Raw genomic sequence first — 20,825 nt, 5'->3', positions numbered from 1 at the left:
AGGTCCATGCCCTGTCAGGAACCTGGCCACACAGCAGGAAGCGAGCAGCAGGAGAGCAAGCTAACCAATCCCTGATGCCGACAAGGTCGGGGACCTGAGTTAGAGGATAATAATGTTACCTGACAAGCAGTTTGTACCATGGACGGGAGAATATCAGTCTTGGCCTTTCCTTGTTGTCCTTTTTATTGCAACATTAATATTATTATCAGTCCACAGTCCTTACTTGGTTTTGTAGCCACGTTTTTCATCCTCTTACCCACTCTGTGAGAGTCAGCCCCCCTACACCCATTGTGGGGGCTGGCAAGCTTGTTCTGTCAAGGATCAGATAGTAAATACTTTCCGCTTTGCAGGCCGTACGGCCTCTGCAGCAGCTACTCTCCTGCACCGTGGTGCTGGGAAGGCAGCCGTGGGCAGTATGTAAACGAACGAGTGTGCTGGACTCCAATAAAATTTCACTTACAAAAACAGGTGCCCGGCCATAATTTGCTGACCCTTGATACAGGTCCGCGAATCCTTAAATCCACTTCAACAGGCTCAAGAAAACGGCAGTAGGGGTCAGTGTTCCAGAAGAAGACAGAGTGCCAGTGGAAGGAAAGCCAGAGTCGCCAGCTTGAAGTGGGCAGACCCGTGATGAGGCTGGACTGGCACTGACTGAAGCTCAGCCAGTGAAATGCAAATTGTGTCCCAGCACAGGCTCCCGGGCCGCCGCCCCCCCCCCCCGCCCCACCCCACTAGATTCCTAGAGAGAGGGAGCTCTCTCGCATGAAGGGGCCTTTCCATTGGAGGGCCAGAAACACGTGGGAACTGGAGGGCGCACACAGCCCTGCAGGACCTCCTGGAAAACAGGAGCCGTGGGCTACGTGTCTCAGTGTGGTGTCGGCACCAAAACACGTTCATGCTGGTGTGGGCCATTCCTCCTTTTGTAACTGCATGTGTCTGGGTCACACTCCTTCCCCGTGGTCTTCTGGCGATGTCAGAGGTGTGCGGTGCACTAGAAAACACTTTGTGGCAAAACCGAACAGGACAACCTCTCCTGGTGCCTCCAAGCGGGGTGTAGAAAAGGCCCAACTCCTGAACTTTTCTAACCAGGACATGAAACAGGCGTCATCTCTGACCCCCTCTCTCTCACACACCCCATGTATTAGTTTTCTAGGGCTGCCCTAGCAAAATGCCACACACTGGGCGGCTGACACAACGGAAATTTATTTTCTCAAGTCCTAAGGGCTAGAAGTCTGAGGTCAGGTGTCGGCAGGGTTGCTTTCTTCCAAGGCCTCTGTCCTTGACTTGCAGATGGCCGCCTTCTCCCTGCGTCTTCACGCGGCCCTCCCTCCTTGGGTGTCTGTGTCCTAATTTCCTCTTCTTATGAGGACGCCCGTCATACTGGATTAGGAGACACCCCAGTGATTTTGCTTTACTTCAATGACCTCTTGTCAGTCCGTATCTCCAAATAAAATCACATTCTGAGGTACCAGGGGTTAAGACTTGAACATATGGATATCTGGGGATACAGTGCGGCCCATAATGCTCTACATTCAATCACCCACAACCCTGGCTGCTCCACCTTCACAACATTCCCAGAATCCAGCCACCTCTCCCCTCCTCACCACTGTCCTCCTGGTTCAAGCCATCGCCAACTCCCGCCAGCACTGCCGGGCTTGCCTCCTAACACCAGACTTTGCCCCACGTTCTCATCTCCGTACAAGAGCCAGGTGCTCCCTTTACAGCACAAGTCTGACCATGTCACCACTCTGCTCAGCCCTCTCCAGTGGCTTTTCACCTTCCTCGGAGAAAAACCCCAATCCTTACCCATAAATGCAAGGCCGCAGACTTTCCGGCTCTAACACTGTCCAGCCACACTGGCCTCTTTGCCCTTCCACAGACACATTGCATACACCACCCTGCTCAGGGCCTTCATTCCTTCTGTCTCCTCTGCCGGGGTGCCCTTGGCCATACCCTGTCGGCTTCCCCTGCCTCTTCCTTCTCCGTTCACCTCAAATGCCACCTTTTCAGAAGGCCCTTCCTTGATGACCCTACATAAAGTAACACTCCACCCCTTCTGTCCTTCTTCCCTACTCCACTTGTCCACCACACTTAGGACCAGCTGATGGGTGTGCATGTGTGTGCCCTTGCTTGCTTCTCGTCTAATCTCCCTACTAGAAATCAAGTTCCATGAGAGTGGGCACTTGGCCTTGTTCCATGCTGTACCCTCATAGAGAGGAGATTATTCATCAATTGAATGAATGAGCAATATCTAGAATGATAGAGGAAAATAAATCTAAAAAATCAAAAAGTGGGGGAAAGGCCAGCTTACAGACAAAAGAAGGTGGATATATCTCCAGTGATTTACAAGCTTACCAGAATCTTTTTAGCACTCATGACTGGGGCGTTTTTTATAGCCTTACAGTGCTCGTCTACTGCCGTAATACACTTTCTCCTCTGTCAAAGCAAGATTCCTTGAGAACATGGATCGTAGTTTCTACTTCTCTATATGTAGCCTGTGCTTTATCCATAGTCCTCACTCAAGAGGTACAAGCACCAAGATCAATTAGCAGCATCTGCCATGGATGCAGGAGGAGGGTGCGGAGGCATCTCCTATGTCTCTGTTGACCTAATGCAACAGAAAGAGCGTGAAGACACGGGAGTTGTCCCGTGGTCCAGGTTCAAGTCCTGGGACCACCACTCACTAGTTACGTGAGTTTGAGCAATCGCTTAACTTTTTTCAAGTTTTAGTTTTCTCATTTGTAAAAAAAAAGAATGTTAATTATATTTACTTTAAGAGATACTGTGAGGGTTAAAGAGAACATTTAAAATGCTAAGCACATACTTAGCATAGAGCAGGCTCTCAATAAATATGGAGGCAGTGCCCCTGCTGAACTACATGGTCTGCAGTAGCCAGCAAAACCTCCGTTGGTAAAGACAGGCCCATGAGGTGCCGACAGAAGAGCCAGGTTCATGAAGAGCCATGAGCAGGTGATAAAGGATATGCTGTTTCTGGGTCAGGAGAACAGCTGACACGCGATCCAGGGTATCCGATGAGTCCAGGTGAGTGATCCGGGGCTCTGCAGGCTCTGGTGTCTGTGCTTTGTCGGAGCGCACATGCTCTCCTCTCCAGAATCCCCTGAGAGAATAGATCTGAGAGCCACAAAAGTTTACACAATTGTAGAGGCCAGTCCTCCTGGCTTCCTCTTATTTCTGGTTCTTTCTTCACAGCACGCTGAGAGGCCCATCCGTGGGATCCTTTTGGCCTCCTTCTTAGGCCACTTGTTTCTTGAAGCTTTTATGACATTTTCCTTTTTTTTTATTGTATTTTTTTCATAACCATTTATCCCCTTTCTCCGACACCCCACACTCACCACACTGTGGTCCATGTCCATGATGAAATTTTCCTTTGTTCTTGAGCTTCTGATCCTTTCTCACCCCAGTCTGTTACTTCCTCTTTTCACAGCAGCTTGTGTGGTTAAGATTGCACAATATTTTCCTGCTATTTGCAGTCACCATCCCTCTGATGACAACACCTGAGTTAGGAGAAAGATAATCCCTGTAGACTTAGGGAGGAGGCCGGAGGGGGACCCTTTTCTGTTAACAGTAGTTGAACTTCCAGGCTGCTGGTCTCATGAAAAGGAATGGGGAGAGTCCGAGACAGCACCACGCAGACCAAAGTCATACCCTTCCCAGGCTCTTTGGGGATATACCAGCTACCAACATCCCCCACCGATGTCCCTGGGGTCCCAGATCCTCAGTTATCCCACCCCCACCCCCTGCCCTAGTTCTGGTAAACAGGAAGTAAAGGGATGTGTTAAAACAGGAAAGAAGCCAGAAGGGCCTCTCTCACAGGGCAACGCGGTCCTCCATCTCCCATTCCCACCTGTCCTCAGTGTGTGAGTCTCGGGCTCAGGTCCGCCCAGCAAACAACAGCTCCGTGGGAACGGTGAGCGTGTTTGGGAGGAAGGCAGAAGGAGAGTCCTGAAAAGCAGAGTAACAGGGAGATTTCATTCCCAATTTTTCCCCTCAAGGCTACTTTTAAATGTTCCATTCTCTCTTTCTCTTTTCACTTATCATTGCCATTGACCTAGGCTCCTTACACTCGATCCACATGAGAGGAGGCCCAGAGAGCCTCGAGGGAAACTGTAGGTGGGCGTGTGTCTTGGGGGTGGGCACACAGTCACTGACGATGAATGAGCCAGGTCCGGAGCTAGGCCAGCGGGTACATTAGCTCTTTCCAGAGCCTTTTGGAGCCATAGTGGAGCCTGAGATAAAAGGAAAAATCACTAATACTGATCCTGTATTTACAGTTTTGATGTTTTTGTTTATCATAGCTTCTTTTTTGTTAATTTTGACTTTTTAAGATAGTGCACTAAATACTATCTATATTCATCCCTGAGAACTCGGCACATCCTTAAATTTGTGCTGGCCTCGCCCTAGTCCTAGCTCCGGTTGGATTTAGCCCAGCAGATGCTGCTGGTCACCTGGTCAACGGTTTCCTCAGGAAAGAAAAAAAAAAGCTGGAGGATATAAAAATAATCTAAAAGAATCAATGTCTATTTTTAAATATGCAATTTTAGCCCTACAAAAATAAATGGCAGAAAGAATGAAGTTCTCAACCACGAAATGAAACCAAATTTTAGCCACAATTCCAATTCTTTCATTTCTAACAACGTCGGGGCACTGCGCTTTGCCGGCCACCAGGTGTCTCTGCAAACCCCCGCAGGTCCCTGCACAGGAAACTGAGAATAACGTCACCAGTAAAATCTGAGGTCTTTAACCAGCTCTGAAGAGAAGGCACAAAAGAAAAACAGTTCGAAATGTAACAGGCTCAAACACCAAACCTACAGAGATCCATCCATTTATCAAGGATTTCTGGCTAACAGCAAAATGCTAATTATAGTAACTCAGACGTAAGCTGAGATAGGTGAGTTTGTCAATAAAGTTTCTAGAATGTTTCTGCATTATTCTTCCCCCATCCCTTGGCCAGATTAATTTCCAACAGAGCACAACCCTGCAAGGCCAAAACAGACTATTCCAGGAGCATTCCAGAACTATCTTCACCTGGTTTGGAGGACTAGATCTCTCTACTCACTCCTTCAGGGCAGGGGATTTTGAAAACAGTATTTCTACCCTTTTGTTTATGTAAAAAAGAAAAATCATGAAGACGCGGGCTGGCGTGGCTCGGTGTTCTCATCCTCTCCCTTCATGCCGCCGCGCCCTGTCCTCAGAAGGAAATGTGAACGTGAAAAGACTACTTCCTCCGACCTTGTTTTTTCTGAGTTTATTCTGCGAATCAGCCCTTCATTCAACGCACGGAAGGGACCAAAGATACTTCCTCCAAGGGTCCGGGAAAGTGACTCTCGCGGGAAACCTCTGTGATGATGCTCCACAGAGTTTCCCCAGCTTGTCCCAGACAGCATCGGCCCTTCCTGGTTACCACCGACTGTAACCACAACAGGGGCAATGGTTAACGTGGGTGGAGCGCTCACTGAGCACTCATCAGTGTGGGAAAAGGACCTGACAGGTGCACTGTGCTTGGAAGGCCTCTGCTCCGGGTGTCCACGACCATCTGGTTTCCTCCTAGCTTTCTGGGTGACCCCCTTCTTCAGGACTGGGGTCCTCCAATTCAGTCCCACCCCTCTTCTCCTGGTCAATGAGGTAAAAAAAAGTCAGCATTTAAAACAAAGTCTGCCCTGGCTGGTGTAGCTCAGTGGATTGAGCACAGGCTGCAAACCAAAGTGTCACAGGTTCGATTCCCAGTCAGGTACATGCCTGGGTTGCAAGCCGTGACCCCAAGCAACCGCACATTGATGTTTCTCTCTCTCTCTATCTCCCTCCCTTCTCTCTCTAAAAATAAATAAATAAAATCTTTTTTTAAAAAAAAGGTCTAACATACTAAGAAAAGAGGAAGCTGTAGTGGGTTCTGATACATAAATCGCATAAATCGCACCTCTGGGAGAGGAGCACCTGCTGCAGGCCTGATCCCTCTTCTGCAGGCAGATGGAGTCTTTACATCAGTGCTTCTCAGCTTTAAAGTGCAGTCACACCACAGGTGGGGGTGGGGGTGGGAATATCTTGTTGAAATGCAGGTTCTGAGTCAACTTGTCTCAAGTGAGGCTGAGATTCTTCACCCCACACGATGCTGACTCTGCTGGTCCACGGACCACACTCCGAGGAGCGAGCCTCTGGAAGGCTCTACGGTTATGATGAGGTTCTCATAAAGCATGCCTCAGTAAGCTCCACCAACAGGCCAGGTCCATATAATAGTGGCTGGATTCTGGGATGGGGAATACAGATTGTGAAAAATTGAAAGAATACATGCTTCTGATTCCCAAAACACATACGTATTTCAACTTAAAAGGGACTTAAAAATTCTGTGACACCAGAAACAAGGCTTGATTATTTTTAAAAGGGCTCAACCTGAAGACTAACTGTGCAGGTTTGAATTGCTAGGCCCAGTATCCTCGCTAAGAATCAATGACTTGATAACTCAGAATCTGCAACTGTGGCTCACCTGAAACTTTTTTTTTTTGGAGGAAGGATGATCTGTATGATTATTACAGCCAAGAATGTAGAAATGGGAAACTCAGGAAGACCTAAAACGAGAGTAAGAGTTAAAATATGGATAACAATGGGATGATGAACAAACAACCTTAAATCCATGACAGTGGAAATTTTAGCATAAAATTTTCATAATAATTTCTGTAATCATTACCATAATTAGCGTATGTTTTGCCAGCTTTTTAAAGATGATGTATGTGATTAAGGAAATCCAATGCGTTCATGTTGTGATTTTAATTTAATGAGTAGAAGAACTTAATTTAGGCTGGCAATCAATGCTTAAATGTTTTGAGAAAGCTACTTGCTTAAAGTCATAAATTTTGCTTCATTGGGTATATACATGCTATGTAAAGAGAGACATGTTGACTGTTAAATATTTAAAAGAATGCTACCTGCTTAATAAATTTATGAGACCATCTTGTCGACCTTTTAGTGTATCCTACACTCCAAGTTCCCTACCAAAGCAAGACTCCTGCAGTCCCTTCTTCCCAGAAAGCGCGGCCCCCGGGTTCACATGTCTATCTGTGTCTTAGTGCACTTAATGCCTCTCTTAGCCTGGACTGTGACCAGGTGCCACTGTAATCCTTGTAGCCCTAAAACAGTACGCGTATGATCCCATGGACAGATGTGGAAGGAGGCTCAGGAGGTTTAAGTAACACGTCCAAGTGGCAGAGCTGGGATGGAACCAAGGTTCCTCTTACTCACAAGTCCGTGATCATTATTGTTGTGCTGAGTCCAATTAACAGGGCCCTAATGCTGAACGATAATGCTGCTCCGGCAGTCTGCTGTGGTCTGCAAACACAAAGCCACACAATTACAGAAATTCTCAGAGCTTTCCCCAAAAAGACTGAGACAAATCTTTAGACCCTGCCTCCTTGAAGGATCAAATTAGGGAAGGATGTAGTGAAAATATACAGCTACAATTTAGGCCTTAATATAATTTATGTCACCTGCCCTTTTGTAATCCATGCACTGATAAGAAATTGAAGGCCATGCAAACTGATATTCCCTAACCTTTTAAAATCATTTTTTAAATTATTATTCTATTACAAATGTCTCAGTTTTTCCCCCTTTGCCCTCCTCCACCCATCCCACACCCCACTCCTCCAGTTAATTCCCACACTGTGTCCATGTCCATGGGTCATTCATACATATTCTTTGTCTAGTCCCTTCCCCTTCTTTCCACCATTCCTCCCCAGCCCCACTCTGGTGACTGTCAGTCTGCTCCATGTTTCCATGCCTAACTTCTTTTACATGGAGAGGCATGAAAGCACAATAGTTAATTGCCTCTAAAAGGATTCTGGGCCCAGACTGTCTAGGTTCAAATCTTGGACCTGCCACTTTTTAGCTGAGCGGCCTTGGGTAAGTCACTGAAACTCTCTGTGTTCAGGTACTCATCATCAAAGGTGGCACCATAAAGGACTTACCATGAGGTTGCTCTGAGGATTAAACAAGGCAATGCATATAAAGAGTTTAAAACTGCTGCTATATCTCTGAAAGCAATAGCGTTTACTACACCCAACTAGTTAGCTAAGGAGTTTATAGAATTGGACCCAGGACATTAGACTTTCACCTCTTTTCCACCGGGTCAGGTCACTGCCTTTTCCATCTGGGCTGGAACTTGCTAATGTTTTTGCCTTGTAGCCACGACATGCCCTCCTGTGCCTCTCTTCCTCATTTCCACTGCTGCATTTCTTTTCACTGTGTAATTGAAACCCGACTGCAGAGGAAGGGTTATTTATAGCTGGAAAAATTAGTGTTATTTAGCTGGAGCTTTTCTGCAACTATCAGTCCATTACTGTGAGAGGATCCACATTTACATTGCAATATCGTTCTGTTTTCCCAGTGCCTTGTAATCATTAATTAGCTACTCAAAACAATGTTTATTGAACATGTACACAGAGAGAAGCCTGATCCAGCCTTCTTCCATCAGAAACTAGCAGACTCCCATATACCAAGTGCCCAGAGAGGTCTACCTGGATGGTCCACACACCCTTTAGACACGGCCAAAATTTAACTCACCCTCCCCACAGACCTCCCCCACACACCCTCCTTTGTTCCTGAGCTTGCTGCATGGGGCCACCATTCCCATCTCCCATGGGAAAACTGGGAGTTGTCCCAGACTCCCCTCACCCATCACCACATCTCATCTCTGGCCAGGCTCCATTGGGCCTATCTTCTAAACGGCCTTTCTCATCTCTCCTGACACCCAGCAAGGGAATGTGACCCAGACTATTGCAGATCACCTCAGGGCCAGTCCCTCCACTTCAGCCTCTTCCTCCTCTAGGCCCTCCTTCACAGTGTGCTTACACAGGTCTCATGAAATCTGACCACGTCGCCCCTCCCTCCCCGCTTCATGCCCTTCCATGTTCCTTCACCAACCGTGGGAAAAGAGCACATGGGTAGTGAAAGAGGGTGGCCGGACCCAGAGGACCATTAGTAAGTGGAATGCAGGGCAGGATGTGGGGTCAGAAATTTAGAGACAGAATTAGATCTCACCCTCTCCTTTCAATGATTCCTGCCCTGATGGCCGGTCTGATTCCAGACCCACCTTCTATTAGGAAGTGGGTCTGGGGTTCCTGAGGCCAGAGCTCCCTGGAGCTGTGATGAGGCCTGGGGGGAGCCAAGGGCAAGGGCAGTAACCTGCTATCATTACCCCGAATGCCTGCTGTTTACCCCCTTAATTTTTTTAACTGCAACAGAGAACCACTAGGGGACCTAGGAATGAGAGCTGGGCTCTGACCCCATTAATCAGGCAGAATGCTTTTTGTTCTTGCTGGAAAAGTAGTGAAGTCATCAAAACACACACGTGCACCGAGAACAATACTTTCTGCACCTTCTGCAACCTCTTCCTCAACAGCGTGGTTCCCAGAGGCTAAAAACCATTCTTAGCTCAGCCCATCCTCCACAGCCCACCCTCCCAGCCCATCCAGCTGGGCCAAGGATGTCTTAGCTCTGATTCCATTTCTCAGAGTTGCCTCCTGATTTAAAGCCCTGTGGCTCAGCAGGATTATCTATAATGATAGTAAATGGCTCACACAATGATAAGACAATCTTTTCACATCTTGAGCTGCCATCCATCTTGTAGAGCTTTGCCACATAGTTTCAGGCCTGACTTCTCAGCAGGGACATCCACCTGGGGTTATTGGTTGGGGCTCTTGTTCCCCACGCCCCAGTTTCCCACAACCATAAGCAGACTTGAATATCTATCGGGCTTTACCTACTTACAGCAATCCTCTTTAAAATCAATTACTCACTGGCTAATCAGTAAATAAATAAATAACCCCCTCAGGTTCCCATTGTGTCCCTGAGGTCATGATAACTCAACTCCCCACACCCCAAACTGGGTGGCAAAGCTTGTTTTTCCTGGGCAGGAGCCGGCTTTCACAAGAGTTCGTCTGTTACATTTCCTTTGAGATGCTCACACACATTCCCAGCAACAATGGAAATGAACATGATTTCCCAAGCAGGTTGCCTAGAAACCACTCCTGTGTTTCTGAAACTGATTTAAACATGAAAATTCAGCTCCTGACTCATGCCAGGAATGCATGTCATGGTTTTCGTAGTCTTTTACTTCCTACTTTCTTTATGTTTCACATTACAAAATAATGCATGTTGATTGAAGAAAAGAGAAATCGAAAAGAATAGAAAAAAAATAAAAGTTTAGAAAAATAAAAATCCCTACAACCTCACTATCAGAGGCAGCCTCTGCTGTCATTTGAGGGTATTTCTTCCAAGTTTTTTTTCTATGCATTTTTAATGTTACTGATATTAATGCTGAATTTACATAGATTATGTTTTTCCACCTAGCATGTTATCAGTATTTCCCCATCTGACTAAAATTTTCAGAAACCTGATTTTTTAAAAAAATAACTACCTTATATTACAGTCCATTTTCCTTTATTTATTTAACCATTCTCTTAAGGCTAGACATTTAGGTTATTTCTAATCTTACACATTTTAATAGATGTCATGATCATTGTAGTATGAAATATTCACTTACCTCTATTCCCTCAGGATAAACTCATAAAATGAGTTTCAAAAAGCTGCACATTTTAAAATCATTTTTTAAAAATTAAACTAATATATGTTTATGATTTTTAATAATTTGGTAGAAAAGGTAAAGAGATTAAGCAAAATATATATATATATTTTGAGGTGTATATATATATATATACTTCATACATATATATATCTCATAGACAACAGCATGGTGATTACCATAGGGAAAGAGGGTGATGGAAAGAGACCTGACTTGGGGTGGTGAACACACAGTATAAAGGACAGACAAGGTATCGCAGAATTGTACCCCTGAAACTTATATAATTATATTAACCAATGTCACCCCAGTAAATGCCAATTTATAAAAGTAAATTTCTCTCTCTCTTCTACCTAGTGTCATTTCCCACAGGTAGCTACTGCTACCGGAAGGTTTCTGTGAGTATAGAGACACACATTATCGTTTGTCTGACACTGTAATTGTTCTACCCCTCTTGCTTTTTTTTAGAATCTTGAACTTACTGAATCTTGAGCAGCTTTCTACATCAATCTAGACTGATGTATTATTTTTAGAAACTGCACAATATTTCATTAAATAGTGTACTTACTGCCCTAAACAGGACTTCCGGATGCCCTCAGTACATGCACAGTGAGCTGGGATCCCAGCAGTGGGTCTGAATCCACACGGTACCTTTGCTGACAGAGGGAGCCGATGGTGGCAAAGGAAACAACAGCCTTACCTGGCTGGAATTAATCAGCACTATGATCTACAGAGGTCTCCAAACTTTTCCCTGTTTTTGTTTCACTGGCTGGAAGTTTTTATCCTTTGACCAATCTCTCCCCATTTCCTCCACCTTCAAGGGATACCACGCAGTATTTGTCTTTCTCTGTCTGGCTTAGTTCACTCAACAGAATGCCCAGAATAAATATATAATATAAACTAATTACTTATATAAAAATAAATAACAATACAATCATTATACTCTTCTTGATAAGAGCAATGCGATTGAGTAGGTGTTATTTTATTTAGAAACATTGGTTTAACATCTTGTATCACAGTCATTCTGGGACCTGACTCTACATTTAGTTTATTTCCATAGTTGGTTTTAAGGGTTGACATTGCAGGAAGAGACCTCCCACAAATACATGGGTACCCAAACAAAGAAGTGTGTTGCTGGCCCCATTTAGACTCCTGCCAGCCAAAAATGCAAAGTTGTTTTTGAAATTTACCTGTGCTTGCATTGTTAAGATTCATTACTTTTAAAGCTAGTTATCCATTTTATAAGCTTTTGCTTCATTAAAATTAGATAGTATACTCCATACATCCACGAGGTACATATTCAAAACCAGGCTCTCAATCTTCCACTTCAAACCAGCTCCTCCCACCATCTTCCCTGTCTCAGTTATTGACCGCTCCATCGCCCCAGCAGATCAGCCTAGCAACCTTACATCTCTTCCTTGCCTCCTTTCCTTCTCCCAGCTTCACGTGGAATTCGTCAGCAAATTCTGTTAGTTCTACCTTCAAGGCATATCCAGAAACTTAGCCCTTCCTTTCTCTTCTCCTGTTGACATCCTTGTCTACGCCACCATCTTCTCTTACCTATGATTGTTATGACGACCACCTGACCCTGACCATCTGCTCTGCTCATTCTAGAGGATGCATTCATTCTCTATTTACTGCTTGGTTTTAGATGCCAAGACAGTGTTATGTAAAGTCCTGTTAGAGACTTTTCCTCTACATAATCCCTGCATCATCACAGCATGTGTGAGCCCTTTAAAAATTGTATTTTTTTTATTTGGAAAAATTTCAAACTTTACAGAGAAGTTGCAAGGATAAAAACAGTATTAAAATACCCTTTTCTCTTACCCTGCACTTTCTTACAAAGGCCTGTCCAGAAAAAGTCCAGCCATTGTTAATATAATGAGAATGGTTTACATGACATCTATGTAACCTGGCAGCCAAGGAGAGTGGATTGGAATGCACATGCATGAACAATGATGACTTCACTGGACCAGTCAGTGGGGGTAGTCGATGCTGGTGAGTGAGCATGTGTACTGTGTGGCCATCATTGTTCAAAATGACTGAGTGAGTAGAGCAATGAATCTGTATCAGATTTTGTGTTAAGCTTGAACATTCCTCCATGGAAACTATTTGGATGATTCAGAAGGCCACTACTATGGACAACTGGTGATTGACAGCTTCATCACAACGATGTGCCTGCTCACACATCATGTCTTGTAGAGACTTTTTTAGTGAAACATCAACTCAGGTGACTCAGCCTCTATACAGCCCAGGTTTGGCGCCCTGCAACTTCTGCCTTTTCCCAAAGCTAAAATCACCTTTGAAAGGGAAGAGATTTCAGACCATCGGTGAGATTAGGAAAATACCATAGGGCACCTGATGGTGTTGAGAGAACTGTGTGAGGTCCCAAGGTGCCAACTCTGAAGAGAACTGAGGTATCATTGTCCTATGTACAGTGTGTCTTGTATCTTGTGTCTTCTTCAAAAAATGTCTCTATTTTTCATAATACATGGCTGGATACCTTCTGGACAGACCTTGTATAGTTATTTGCCATTTGTTTATTTATCAGCACTCTGTTATCCATTTATCTATCTATTTGACTGTGCCTACCTATAAGAGCATATATTATAACCTAACACCTAAACACATCAGTGTATGTTTTCTAAGAATAAGTTAAGAAGATGCTGGGGGCCAGCTGTTGGTCATCTATTCTTAATTATCCACAGCATTTAATGGTCACAGTGGAAAAGAAAGAGAATGAATTCATTTTCTATTTAACTTCTTGATTTTGGATGCCAAGACGGTGTTATGTAAAGTGAAGTTAGAGACTTTTTGGAGATGATATTAGCGTCTCCTCCACAAGCCTATTGCTGGCATTGTGGGACATGTTCAGACCCGAGTTGCTTTCAGGGCTCAAATCAGGCTCCCTTTCTCTCTGCTGCCGTGCAAATGCCACTGGTGCAATGGGACAGAGCTTTAGACCAGCAGCCAGCGCACCGAGGTCCTACTTTTGCCTCTGCTGCCAGCCAGTGTCATGGCCTCGAGAAGTCTGGCCTTCCAGGGACTCAGTTTCTCTAAAATGAGGCTAGCTAATTTGATCTCCAGAGTAGAACAGAGAACCTAGGGATCAGGGAGCCTCCAACACCTCTGGGGAGCCCCTCTTTACATGAGAGATAAATGTTTATCTTTCTTAAAACCACTGTAGTTTGGGGTTTTCAGTCTCAAGCAAAATAATGTAACTCTGACTTACACCGGAAATGTAAGTACAGTATTATGAAAGTTTCTTGCAGAATTTTCCTGAAAAGAACTATGATTTCACTCCGGGAACCTAGATGCCTAAAGAGAAAGGTGGGCACTAAAGGAAGATCCTTGTCAAAAAAATATGGCTACTTCATTTCCTGCTCTGTGGATTTCCTTTGGGTATTTAAACAGTTCCTCTTTGAAAACCAGCGTCTCCTGGGAAGGCATTCATTGCTGCTCCACACCTGAGAATCAGAACATGCTTTACTGACACACCAAGAGTTTGGGGAAGGGGAGCTGTGAGACTAGGCTGGAGGAGGAAGTGACACTTTGGGGAGTGTAAACCACGGCCAGGTGGGACTGATGGGGGTGGGAAAGGGGCCAGAAAGGGAGGTGCATGGGTGCTAAATCATAGCGGGTCCTGTTTGATGTGTCTTCAGGACCCTGGGACCTCCCATGACCACAAGAGGGCAGCAACGGGAGAATAATCCCAGGGACCGCTCACAGGGAGGCTAGCTAACTCCAGTCCCCACTGTAAAACCAGCCTCAGCTTCCAACCTGGGTCTCTCTGCCTTTCTTTGTCCCAGGTCACCCTCCTCAACTGCGGAAGTGGGGAAGGAGTCTAGCAGAGGGAGCAGCAGAGGCCGGGCCAGCAGCTGTCGTACTCATCAGATTAGGGTTCCCTGACAACAGTCCTCATCTCCTTCTGGTCCATGATTTGTCATGCCTGTATCACATGCTTAACATTGTTAAAATGGCCTTTAACTTTGATTTAATTTCTTTACTTTGACTCGCCCTAAGCAATAAGACCTGTGAAACGACAGGTTTGGTGTGTTAGTTATATATGTGTGCCATAATTATTACACTAAAAACGGTCTGTATCAACAGAAACTTGTCTTGCTATCACGAATGGTATGCGTATCATGCTTGGAGAAACACTGCATTATTTCATTCAATCCCCTCAATGGCCCGATAAAGAAGGGGGTAATATTATCCCCATTTTATAGACGAGCAAACTGAGGTTCAGAGAGATTAAGCAGTTTCCTCAAGAGTTTGCACCAGAGCTGAGATTTGAAACAAGGTCTTACTGACATATAAGGCAGTATGGCCCCCAGTGCCTCCCAAGAAGGAAGGCAGAGACCCCTAAAGCTCTAGAAGACTCCCAGGGTGCCGTGAACATCCTCCCTTCAGCTCCCTCTCATTTCCTCCCTTGTCTTCTTCGTCTTCAATTTTCTAAAAATGTCTCCCTCTCACCAAAACAGAACATTCTTAAGTGTGCCCTTATGAATAAAGGCTGCCAACTCCACACTGGGAATGAAATTCCCTTGGAGAATTTTTATCACTTCTAAAATGACCATAAAGAAACCCAGCTGCTCGTGGTCTGGGATGCAGAAGGAGAGGGGAAGAACCGGGGCTTCTGGGGAATCTCTCAACGTACCTGTGGGAAGCTCAGTGAGGTGGCTGTGTCACACTCAGCCCAGAGGACTGCTGGCAATAGAAAGCCTGACATTTATCTGAAATGACTGCTCACACCTGAGAATTATGGTACCACATATGGCAGAGAGAGAAACCCCAGACTCTGCCACTCAGCACCTGTGTGACCTTGGCCAGCCGCTCACCGTCTCTGAGCTGCACTTCCCCCACCCCCTCTCTCTGAGGGTCACGTAGCATTAAATGAGGAGCCTGTGAGTTAGCCCTAAACGTGCTACTATTATTATTTTCAATTACTGTGAGAATAAAAGGGGCCTTCACATTCTGAACCCAGTCCGCTTCACATACATTGTAGTACTTGACAAATATTGCCATTTCCACTCGGACACCTCACTTTTAAAAAAGTGAGGTGAAAGAGCAATTCTTAAAGCAAGAGGAAATTGTTAAATTTTGAACTGCCCCAGACCTTGACGCCCCACTTCACACATTGTTTCCTCTTTCCCTCATGGTCTAGCCCACATGTGTGACCCTTTGCTTCCAAGCCAGGGCCTCACAGGATGAGTGGACAGGGCAGGCAGGACGTGTCCTTGCCCGGATGAGTTTCGCTTCCTCCCAGCCGGGCCAGGTCGCAGCAAGGGAGAACCGTCGTCTGTGGCGCTGTGGGCTGCATTTCTGATTTTATCAATGCCAGGCAGGCAAGAGACGTACCTCGGAGAACTGGGCATTGCAATGAATTTTAAGCCGCAGACTGAAGTAGTACCTCATCACATGCCTTTGTCTTCTTACCCCAAATGTTGCAGGCATCCACGTTCTCATTGTAAAAGCCACCTTATAAGCAACATTCGTCAAGAATGATGAGGGAAGCCCTGGCTGGCATAGCTCAGTGGATTGAGCGCGGGCTGGGAACCAAAGTGTCGCAGGTTCGATTCCCAGTCAGGGTACATGCCTGGGTTGCAGGCCATGACCCCTAGCAACCACACATTGATGTTTCTCTCTCTTTCTTTCTCCCTCCCTTTCCTCTCTAAAAATAAATAAATAAAATCTTTAAAAAAGAAGAATGATGAGGGAAGCAACCTTTGAATCCTACCTCAGTACCATCTGACCTCCCTAGAGGGAAGGCACCTATTGAAAATAGCAGAGAAGAAGACAGAAAGGGACTGGGTCCCCACCATCACGGAGTCACATACAAGCTCTGGGAAGCTTATGCACGATGAAGCCTTTCGAGAAGCCTTCCGAAAGCCAGATGACCCCGTCCTGCTCAGGGCCACTACCATCTGCTGGAGCTCTTTTTGCCTCTCACCTCCAGCTGCGCCGTGCTCCAATGCCCACGTAAACGTAAGTGTTGGAGAACTACAGACAGCCTCAGGAGCATCATTCTCTTTGCCTCATCAATGTCTCTATGTTCTATCCTTTCCCGCTCTTGTCTGGAGAACATTGTTCCATCATCTGAGATCCATTCTGTAGAAAAAGCTCGACTGACCTAGGAGAAAGGACAGCATTCTTGTCACAGCTGGAATATGATATAAGGGACCCCAGCCGGTCCCCACTGCCACGACCACTGAAGTGTAAACAGCTCCGTCTTAGACAACTCCATTTCTGAAGGTTTTATCTCACAAACTGGCTTAATGCTGAGGAAGTTGGAGCTGTCAGCACCCATCCATGGCTGAGAGAGAAAGAAATATATTAAAAGATCTCTTGGCAGCCACCTTGCGCCAAACAGAGCTCACATTTGTCTTATGCCTAAAAAGCTGGCCTTTGACTGGGAATGGGGTTTCACTGCTGCTGTCAGAAAATATTTCACCAGCAAATGGCAATAAAGATGAACTGCTTCTCTGCAGAGGCAGCAGGTAAGAGAGAATAATGAAAGGAGCGTCGACACAATTTTGTCTGATGCTCTATGGCATTCAGCATCCCAGAGCCGTGCTTTGGGAACCAGCTTCCCCTCTGATCTTGCAGAAGAGTATGCATGGACATAGAGGCCACCCACATCAAAGTACGACCTGCCGACATGTGGCCAAAGAATTTTCCAGCAAAGGGAAAAGCACGTGTATTTAAACAAGCAGCAACATTAAGTCCTCTCTCTGCCTAACTGTTACATTGTAATTCCTTCCCTGTTTCATGTCTTACCGACCGGTTACTCAGCCATATGCTTCAGTGTCCAGAGCGTAGCAGAACTTCGTTTCCAGAACTCTCTCATCTTGCTGCCGGGCCGGCTCTCCCTGGGCTTATCTGCTACCAGCCTCTCCCACAATCCCTTCTCCCTCGGGGCTCAGCGAGCTGTGCTTATTTTGATATCTTTTTTGTTTTGTGGGGCACTGGGATGATCCAAAGCAGGTAGCCAGTTTTTCAACGTGTCTCTCTGCCACTTTCTTTCCTCGCTTTCCTGCATCCATTACAAACTGCCCCCTCCCCCGGAGACTTCCATCCCCACAGCTGTGTCCAGGATCTCGCTTGCCTCCCCCGTCGTCTGATAAGGCCAGCCTCAAAGTGTCCACGAGACTGCAAGATATGGAAGGGACATAAATCACCAGAACATCAACATCCTGGCCTTTTTGCTTCCCAGCTGTGCAATCTTTGACAAGTTACTTTCTTTAGCGTTTCGGCTTTGAGAAAAAACAGTTATAATACTTCCTCATGGGGTTTTTGAGATGACTAAATGAGAAAATGTACATAACGTTTACGGCACATTAAGTGCTCATTAAACAGTAGCTCTTTTCTTCCCCTTTCTGTGCTCTCAGTGTAGTCCTCGTTTGGAGAACTCTTCGTCACAGGCTACACTGAAGAGTTCGGCATCGTTATTACCTGAATTTCATTCAGTATTTTCACTGATCATTCCAAGGACCACGATCACATGTTGTTATTGGTGCCTGCCCCCAGCAGGGAGTAACATCTTCTCTGTCATAAGTCACTTCCGTCACTGGTTTTGACCCCCGCAGAATGCGGCAGGGTCTGCTCAGTTCGAAACCGTGAGGGTCCTCGGCAGTTTCACACTCAGTGCCGGGAAGCCCTGCGGGCCCCTCGGGAGCCAGAGCAGTACCAGCCGAGAACCTCCCACTTCTGTCCCACTCGGAGGGCGCTGCTGAGAAAAGGTAGGAGGGCTGTCTTCTCAGGCGTGGCCTTCAGAGCCAAGCAGAGATGCAAATGGGACACGGTGGCCTGTGAACCTGAGACACGGTGGCTGTGGGGGACGTCGGCCCCTGAGGAGCCCCGGGTACACACGCATCCACAGCCGGAAAACGGTCCCACCTGCAAACGGGGCCTGGAGACGCGGGCAGGGTTTTCCGATGACGCGTTTACCAGAAAGAGGGTCGTACCTCTTCTCGGTTCTCGGTGCAATTTGACTCGATGCTTTCCTCGTGGGTCCCCTTTACAAGGGTATATTAGTTAAGGTACAATTGAAGCTGCTGTGGTATTTTAAGGGGAGGATGCTGTGCAAAAGAGAAACCAAAGTGGATGTTTCTTTTTCGGGCGTAACAGTCTGAGCATAAGCGTTCCAGAGCGGGCACGGGTCTCCTGGTGGGAGACCTGGTTTCCTCCTTTTTGGCTCTGCTATTCTCATCACACAGCTTCCATCTGGTGATGTCAGAGGGCTGCTCCAGCTCCCCGCATCGTGTCCCTGTCTCAGCCGGCGAGAAGAAGAAAAGGAGTGAGAGAGGGCACCTGGCTTTACTTATCAGAAGCACAGTCTGGAAGTTTCAAATATCAACTCCACTTTCACACCATTGGCCAGAACTTAGTCACATGAGGACACTAGCTGCAAGGGAGACTGGGAAATGTAGTCATGAGTCCAGCTGGACCATAACTATAGAAGACGGGAAGAAGGTAATATTGAGGGACAGTTAGCACTCTCTGCACAAAGGACGAGACAGGAATATAAACCAGTGAAGCCTGCTGGGTACAAGGACATGTGTGTATTTTGTGTGGGTGGTAGAGCATGAAGGAGACAGGACAGCCCCACCTTGAGGGGCAGCCACTTTTATCCACGTAATGCTGCCAGGCAGAAATTTATGTTCAATGTTCCAGATCTTTGGTTTTCAAGAGAAGCCAGAAATCAACATTTACATATGTGTGTGTGTGTATACATATATAAATATACATAATATACATATGTATCTCACAATTTTTAAATGTTAGCTAAAAATAAGTTTTTAAACACTCCATGGGCCAAGCATACCTGTGGCCTGCCATCTGGGGCCCTGTGATTTGCATAAAAGTGTCAATGTGCTTGACTCTGCCTTCAACACACAACTTTTGAAATCTAAAGTTAGAGCTAAAAGACAAATAGGGCTAATGAACAGCTGTGATGGAGATAAACTCTTAAAGTAAATAATATGTTTGGCAGGCTGGTTGGGCATCGAGACAAGAAAATCAGGAGCTGGCCGTGTGTTTCTTCCATCCCTCAAATATGACATTTCACTTCCGGGTGTGACATCCTTCTACTCCCTCCCTGGGCTGCAGTGATCAGGCAGTTAACTGGATAGATGGTTTGGAGGACACGCTCAGGATCCGGTCTCCATGGGTCAGATGGAGATTGTGTGTGCAGCAGCCACAGACACAGGGTGGGGCAAAAGAGGTTCACAGTTGTTCGTATGGAAAATAATACAATAATCAAACGTAGTAATACAAGAATAAACCCGCATACTCACAACTGGAAACTTCCTCTTGCCCCACCCTCTGTGCCGCCCAGAGTGCCTGCTGTGGGTGGAGAGCATAATTAGCTGTTGCCCTAGGCGCTGCCTTCTGGATCCACCACCAAGTTCAAGGCCACACTTCCTGAGAGTTGCTCCCAACCAATGACTGAGCACAGAACAGGGGACTTCTCCGGCCGCTGACTTTGGCTCCAGGACTCCTCATCGTCTGGCCGAACCTTTCTTGTCACTGTACTGCGGTCAGGGACTCCTCCGACCCATCCTCCTCTCACAGGTGGTGGCACTTCTCTCCCACCTTCCCCTGCTCCCTCCTCCTCTCTCCTTCACAGGCTTCCCCCTTCCAAGGCCCCTTGCGTGTCCAATCCCGGCCTGATATCTGCTTCAAAGCTGATATGAATGAACACATGGTGCTAGTGGCAGCGGTGATGACAGGAACATTGTAATTTACTGCGTGCTGTGTGCCCGGCACTGTGCTTGCACGAGCACAGCTCTGAAAAGTAGAAATAGATTCCCGGCAATAATAATAATAACCTTATTGTTCCAGGGTCTTGTATTACAGCCTTACATGTAATCTTCACGAGAATTCCAAGGTGGGTAGTGAAATGTTGTTTTGATTTTATAGGTGTGGAATGAGGTTGAATAACTTGCTCAAGGTCATACATCTAGTAGGTGATAGACAGTGATTCAAACGCAAGTTCGTCCTGCTCCAAAGCCCTATTGCTCATATGTCATATATTTGTGTAATCCCTTCCCAGTTTCTACCATATCCAAATGCCACCACACTCTACCCTCACGATATCTATTGTTTATGAATGGCACCTGCACAATTATTTACATAATATTTTTCTTTAAATTAGCCGATTTTAAACACTTAAATATATTTATATTTAAAAGAAACATAATATCACTAAAGTAGTAAATTGCTATCTCTAGCCATA

The 20,825-nt window shown here is 46.0% G+C and overlaps 1 protein-coding gene across 6 annotated transcripts in view; it reads right to left on the bottom strand.

Moving 5' to 3' along the window:
* CHRNA9 (cholinergic receptor nicotinic alpha 9 subunit) overlaps positions 1-18,853 on the bottom strand; it is a 43,047-nt gene extending 24,194 nt beyond the window's left edge. The window contains exons 1-9 of one of the 6 annotated variants that reach the window (XM_045834620.1): positions 18,041-18,853; positions 17,370-17,737; positions 16,539-16,718; positions 7,252-7,338; positions 6,500-6,581; positions 5,936-6,262; positions 4,083-4,247; positions 3,866-3,963; positions 3,354-3,515 (exon numbers count right to left, since the gene is read on the bottom strand). The gene's annotated coding sequence lies outside the window, so the exon portion shown is untranslated. Of the gene's footprint in view, positions 1-2,503; positions 3,516-3,865; positions 3,964-4,082; positions 4,248-5,935; positions 6,263-6,499; positions 6,582-7,251; positions 7,339-16,538; positions 16,719-17,369 lie in introns of those variants that run through there. The other 5 variants (XR_006785191.1, XM_045834618.1, XR_006785190.1 and 2 more) reach the window with 5 other exon arrangements.
* Between the last annotated feature and the right edge of the window lie 1,972 nt (positions 18,854-20,825).

Source organism: Phyllostomus hastatus, unplaced genomic scaffold (assembly GCF_019186645.2).
Source record: "Phyllostomus hastatus isolate PE091 unplaced genomic scaffold, TTU_PhHast_1.1 phas_contig_196, whole genome shotgun sequence".
Lineage (NCBI taxonomy): Eukaryota > Metazoa > Chordata > Mammalia > Chiroptera > Phyllostomidae > Phyllostomus > Phyllostomus hastatus.
This window is presented reverse-complemented; position numbering and strand designations above follow the sequence as displayed.